Here is a 6102-nt window from a genome sequence, read left to right as displayed (position 1 = left end):
TCCGATTCTTTTTATGATTTAAAATCTGATTATTAATCTTTGTAAATTTAACATTAAATAAATCATATATATATATATATATATATATATATATATATATATATATATTTTTATAATACTTACTAATAATAAAAATTCCTTTCCGCCGTCCCGCCCTTTTCTCTCTTGTCGCCGTCCCGCCCCTCTGCTTAACCCTTAAGCCTTGAACCCTTTTTCTCTTAACTCTTTGCTTGTCCTTTGGTTCTTCCCGCCTAAGGATGTCTGCGCAGCTCCACGCGCCAGACTCCTTACAAGGAAGCCTGCGCGAAGACCAACTGTTCCTGCGATACGCGAGGCGAACTGTTCCCGCAGCGCGCTAAGAATGGTAGTTCTTCCCGCGGCGCGCGAAGGATTATGGTTCTTCCCGCGACGCGCTAAGAATTGTAGTTCTTCCCGCGACGCGCTAAGGATTATAGTTCTTCCCGCGGCGCGCTAAGAATTGTAGTTCTTCCCGCGACGCGCTAAGGATTGTAGTTCTTCCCGCGGCGCGCTAAGGATTGTTCTCTGTCTGCCTTCGCCCTCGCGCGCGCTCGAGCCTTCTCGCGCTAGACCTTAAGTCTTTTCTTCAATTAGCCTGTATGCTTTTGAAATATCTTATCTTTTGTATGAGCACTGTAGGTCAGTTCCGACATCTGTCCGAAAAGCCACTTTCGGCGCAGCATGCGCACCAATCCTATTGGTGACAGAAAAAGTGACTGACATAATCTTTTGAAATCTTCTTTTGCATGTCTTGAACAGTGTTTTATCTGACACCTCCCATGCTTTGATCTGTAACCTGTCAGCTTTTCCCCATCCCCTGCAGCTGCCGGCATATCTTTGGATATCTTTTGCTTTTGTTTTCTTGTGCTTTTTAATATCTTTTGCTTGATTTGATAAGATCTTTTCCTCTTTTCAAGGGATTGTGTTCCCTTGGGTTTTCCTATAAATTAAGCTATTTTCTTGTTTATTAACACTTCACACACTACACTTAAACACTCCCCAAATCTCTCTCCTTTGCTCTCTGCCGTAGTTCCTCAGCGACGCCACCCCTCTCTTTGCCTCCGTCTTCTCTTCTGTTCTGCCCAGAATCTCGGTAAATATAAATATATATATTTTGTTTTAATTTGTTTAACTAGCAAAAATCGATACTTACTGCATATATTCAAGACATAAAAACCAATCGTTAAACCAATAACCTCTTATTTATAGGTTAACTTGTGCTTGTTTAAAATTTGGATTCTTGCTTATCTTTCAACGCACCGTTTACAAGTGAGTAATCTCGTACTTAATCCCCTTTTATTTTTAACGTTTTGGGATGTTCATGTGTTCGTACAACTTGAGTCTTAAACTTGTTTATGAAATTTATGTGCGCAAAACCCCATGTGTTATGGACGTTTACTTGGCTGTTTATTTGTATGTGTGAATCATTAACCGCTTTGTTCGGCCTATTCCGAAGTTTTCATGGATCCATTAGATGAACACGGGAGACCTATCGTTTACGGTTTTCTTGTTTTGTTTACACATGCACGTATGATTACTTGTTTTTGTGCTCGATTGGGAGCACGGATTGAACTATGAGCTATGATCTATTTAGGCTTGATCACAATCTGATTACACCCTATGTTAAACCCCAGTTAAGCACATGTTGCGCGCAGTGTTTGTTATTATCTATTTATATCTATTAAACTTGATTTCTCACCGACACGCAAGTGTTGACGTTTTATTTTAACACATGTTCAGGTTTGCTGTAGCTGCTTTTGGAATCTCAAGGACACGTAGGATGTTTTCTTTTTCTTTGGACCTAGATTAAAATGTAACAAGACAAATTATGTTATTTGGATATTTTGAGTTATGATATGATTTATGTTACTTTATGAGATTTGTGTTCTGCGCGTGCGCAATGAAAATGTATTTATTAAATATGGACACCCAAATAGTGTCGCGAGTAATGAAACAAATACGTGGCGCCCCGATGTATAATCCGCTATCGGTCGGGGTGTTACATAGAACCAGTCAGTTGGGTGGTGATAAAAACGTAATATTGATTTTGAATTGGAATTATTAAAGTAATTAAAATAATTAGGAATTGCCATGTGGCAATTTGAAGAGAGCTGGTTAAATATAAAAATGGAAGTTGTTGAAAAATCCATTCTTTTATTATATAGGTAGATGTTTGGTCCTGCTGTCTACCTGTAAACATATAGGATAACCATTTACTTGAAGACTGAAAGTGACTGGGGTGATTGAATCTAAAATTGTCTTCTAAGTTATCATTTGGGAAGTGATATTATTATTCAGCTAAAAGCTTTTTAGAAGCTTAAAATATTTTCAAATGAAAATGGATCAAACCTTTGAAAAATTATAGATGAATTGATTTTGTGTGCCTAACGTGTGAAGTTATTAGGCTAAAAAGACTTTTGAACAGTCATTGATGTGTATGGTACATTTCCATGACAAGTAAAAGTTTGAAGTGATATAAACTAAATCTGCTAAACTTATTGTGGAGATTCATTTTGAAGATGTTTGCATGTCCCTAGATACATCTCTCTGAATGATAGGCAGAAAAGCAATTACCTAGTCATACACGAGCCCGTTAGTGTCTTGATCGCCAAAATATTATATTTTATTGTTAAAAAAATTATGTGTGTATATATATATATATATATATGAAAATTATTGCAATTTAAATTTGTTTTTAAAAGCTTAAGGGGCACCAGGGAACTACAGGGGTGGGGCATACAAATAAGTCATAAACACCCTGAATGTAAGGCTTGTAAGTCCGGATGACATGTAAGTCCAACGTTCAACCTTAAAGCTTAAAATTATTTTTGTATAGAGAAATTCTTTTGATCAAACACTAGGGGTTGGAGTCAAATTGGGGTGATCTGGGGAAAGCCAAATACGCTTTGAGAAGAGATAAGGGGCATCATAGGTCCATAAGTGATGTCCATATAAGCTTTATGCCTAACTGAATCTAAGCATATCATTAGGGCAATGAAAATCATGCTAAGTTTCTAATTACCTGCTATCAACCTTTTCACTATGTCACAATAATGCTGAAAATGAATAATTGTGAAAGTATCCTAATCAATATGATTTCATGTTCGGATCTTTTCTTAAAAGGGTTGCTTGTTTTAAGATAGCTGAAATTTGATCCCAAAATATGTTAAATCTACTGAATGCCAGATGGGTAAATCATTTTGTGTTTTAGTTTAGTTTTTGTTCTAATTTTATTTTATTTTTAATTTTTAATTTTTACCTCATGATTGCTTGTGTCGAAACAAATGTCTTTAAGAAATCATTTTTTTAACATGAATCGGGATTATTTTTAGATCATGAAATTTGACGATTGCTAGTCTTGATCCATGGGCCATTCTGTTTGGCCCAACGTGTTCAAATGTCGTGTGTTCTCGGCCTAGCTCGCTTGGCCAGATAGTTGTTTTCGGCCCATCGGGGTTCTCGGCCCAGATAGATGAGTCTTGGAAGTTTAAAAGACACTCATTACTCATCATCATTCATTCTTGAGACTTGTAAACATCAAATCTATCTGAAATCACCAACTCTTAATTATCAATCTTATCTTGTCTCCATCAAAACTTCAAACGGATTTCTTCAAGAGGTAAGAACAATTAAATCGATATCTATCTTTGTTTCATTGGTATGAAAGGTTTGAGGTGGTGTTGGTATGATTGGATCATGAGATATGATCGGTTAACAGGTTCAGTGTGAGAGATTAGGATCTGTTTTAGTATGTTTTGAGTTATCTTTTGAAGTTATTGATTGTGTTTTGAGCTTTTGCTTGTAGCTGCAGGTTTGGTCATCAATGGTGATTGGCGAAATGGAGAAGATGATGGGTTGTGTCCAAAGGTTTTCGGTGTTGATTGACCGAATTCTCTTGGTCAACCAAAGAACTCTTTTGTAACACCCCGGCTAAAGCGGAAACGCCTGAGTGTGATGTACAGATTGCTCAAACACACGTGACACTATTAGGTGACCATAATAACATTATTTCATTTAAATCTTCATGTAACACAAGTTTATCAAACAATACAAGTTGTAACAAATAAATAAACAAATGATAAGTTATTCTTTGAATATTCTATAGGCATGCTATGTGTCTTATAACTTTCATCCTCGTATCTTTACACCTGTAACATATGTATAAAATAAAGACAGCTACAAACATAGCTGGTGAGCTTCCACAGTTTAAATACGTACGTAAAAACCATACAACTCATGGACAAGTGATAAACGAGCAAGTAAGTCTTTTCCAATTGGTAACAACCAACGTACTCGGGAAATCGCGCAAGTAAGGTCCTTTCCAGTTGATAGCAATCAACGTACTCGGATAATGAGGCCCTTTTCCACTCGATACAAATGGACCGGAGTGCAAAGGGGGGCGTATGATCATACTTAATGAGGCTTCCCAACCGTGCAAGTAATATTCATGCAAGTAATATTTGTGCAAGTAATACAAGTAACACACAAGTCCATATACGAATTGTAGTTTTGTAATAGAAGTGACAATACTTGAATTTCAATATGGTTACATATGCTACCCCAAAACAATAAAAATATTAAAAAGGGGTGGTGAAAAACTCACCTTGAAATTGAAGATAAACGTTGCAATGAAAACCGAAAGCATGACAACGAAACCGAAGCGGTCGAACATGCGTTAAAGAAATCCGAAACGATTGAACTTCTCGAACTATAATTAAAACAAAAGCAAAGTCTAACTATCGGGATTGAAAAGGTTAAAATTATTTTGTTAACGGAGTTAAGCATTATTTAATGTAACTTTTATTATTTTATGGCATTTTTATATTTTAATAATATTGTTTAAGCTTTAACGGGTTTTAACGATTTAAATTAATATTTTATTAATAACTTAACGCTAATGCGAGAATTATGATATTTGCGAATCACGGATTTTAACTATAGTTTTATCTCAAAAAAAATGATTATGTTTACAATTTATCAAAGGTAACGAGCTATAGTCAACGAAACGGAAAAATAAAATAATTTTATCGGGTTTAATGAAGGCAAACGTTAGTTTTTAGGTGAAAAATGTTAAACTTAGATTTATACATAATTTATTTATGTTAAAATGATTTTATTTGATTTAAAATAATTTTTAATAATCTATTTGGTTTATTTAATAATAAAGACGACTTAAAAGAATTCGGTTCATTTCCGGTCGGACCCGAACTCAACTTTAGGTTGAGTTCGTTTCCGACATGGTAAAAAGTATTATATTTTAGAGAGTGAGATGAAAAGAATTAGTTTTATATGTTGGATAAATAAAATAACTAAACCGAACCGAATAAATACATAAGCGAGTCAAGATCGTTTTTGATGAACTACACTATTGTTAAATAAATAATATAACATTAAGTTCTAAACGACACGAACAAGCAGAAACTAAAAACATACCCGGAACAAGAACTTAGATAATAAAAGAAGAAATCTTGAACTTCACGGTTTGACTTCATAAATCAAAGTAGGTGAAAATCACCAAAATGAGAAAATAACAAGAATCTTTTGTAAATTGAGTTGTGAGAAAATGAGAAGGAATTGAGCTCTATTTATAAGTGAAGTGAGCTAGAGTTGTTTCCATTGTATTAAATTAGTCAAAATATTTAATGGGTCATGAATGCCATCCAAACTTGTAATTGGTCATAAAAATTAAATTGTAACCTACAATTTATATTCAAACACATTTATTATCATCATAAAGAATTTTGACCAAAATTTAATGTAGTAGGAATGTATTTTTCTTCATCTTTTAAAACCAACTAAGTAAAAAAAATGTGACATAATTAAATAATAATAAAAAAACTGTACTTTGGTTATACGTAAGTAATGTTATCTATCCGACATTTGAATAAATTATATATATATATATATATATATATATTAGTAATGGTTAATATATTTAAATAACTTTAGGAAAAACTATTACATATGAAATATGTAACATATGATTGTATTTATAACTAAATGGATCACCTCAACTAATAAAACGGGTTAGTTTTCAAAATATATTTACTCTTTAGTCCTTGAACTTTGAGGTGCAATCTATAT

This window comes from Bidens hawaiensis, unplaced genomic scaffold (genome assembly GCF_021521415.1).
Source record: "Bidens hawaiensis isolate Kalapana, Puna unplaced genomic scaffold, B.hawaiensis_p1.1 tig00071355_1, whole genome shotgun sequence".
Taxonomy (NCBI): Eukaryota; Viridiplantae; Streptophyta; class Magnoliopsida; order Asterales; family Asteraceae; genus Bidens; species Bidens hawaiensis.
The sequence above is the reverse complement of the archived record's forward strand: the minus strand, read 5'-3'. Positions refer to the sequence as shown.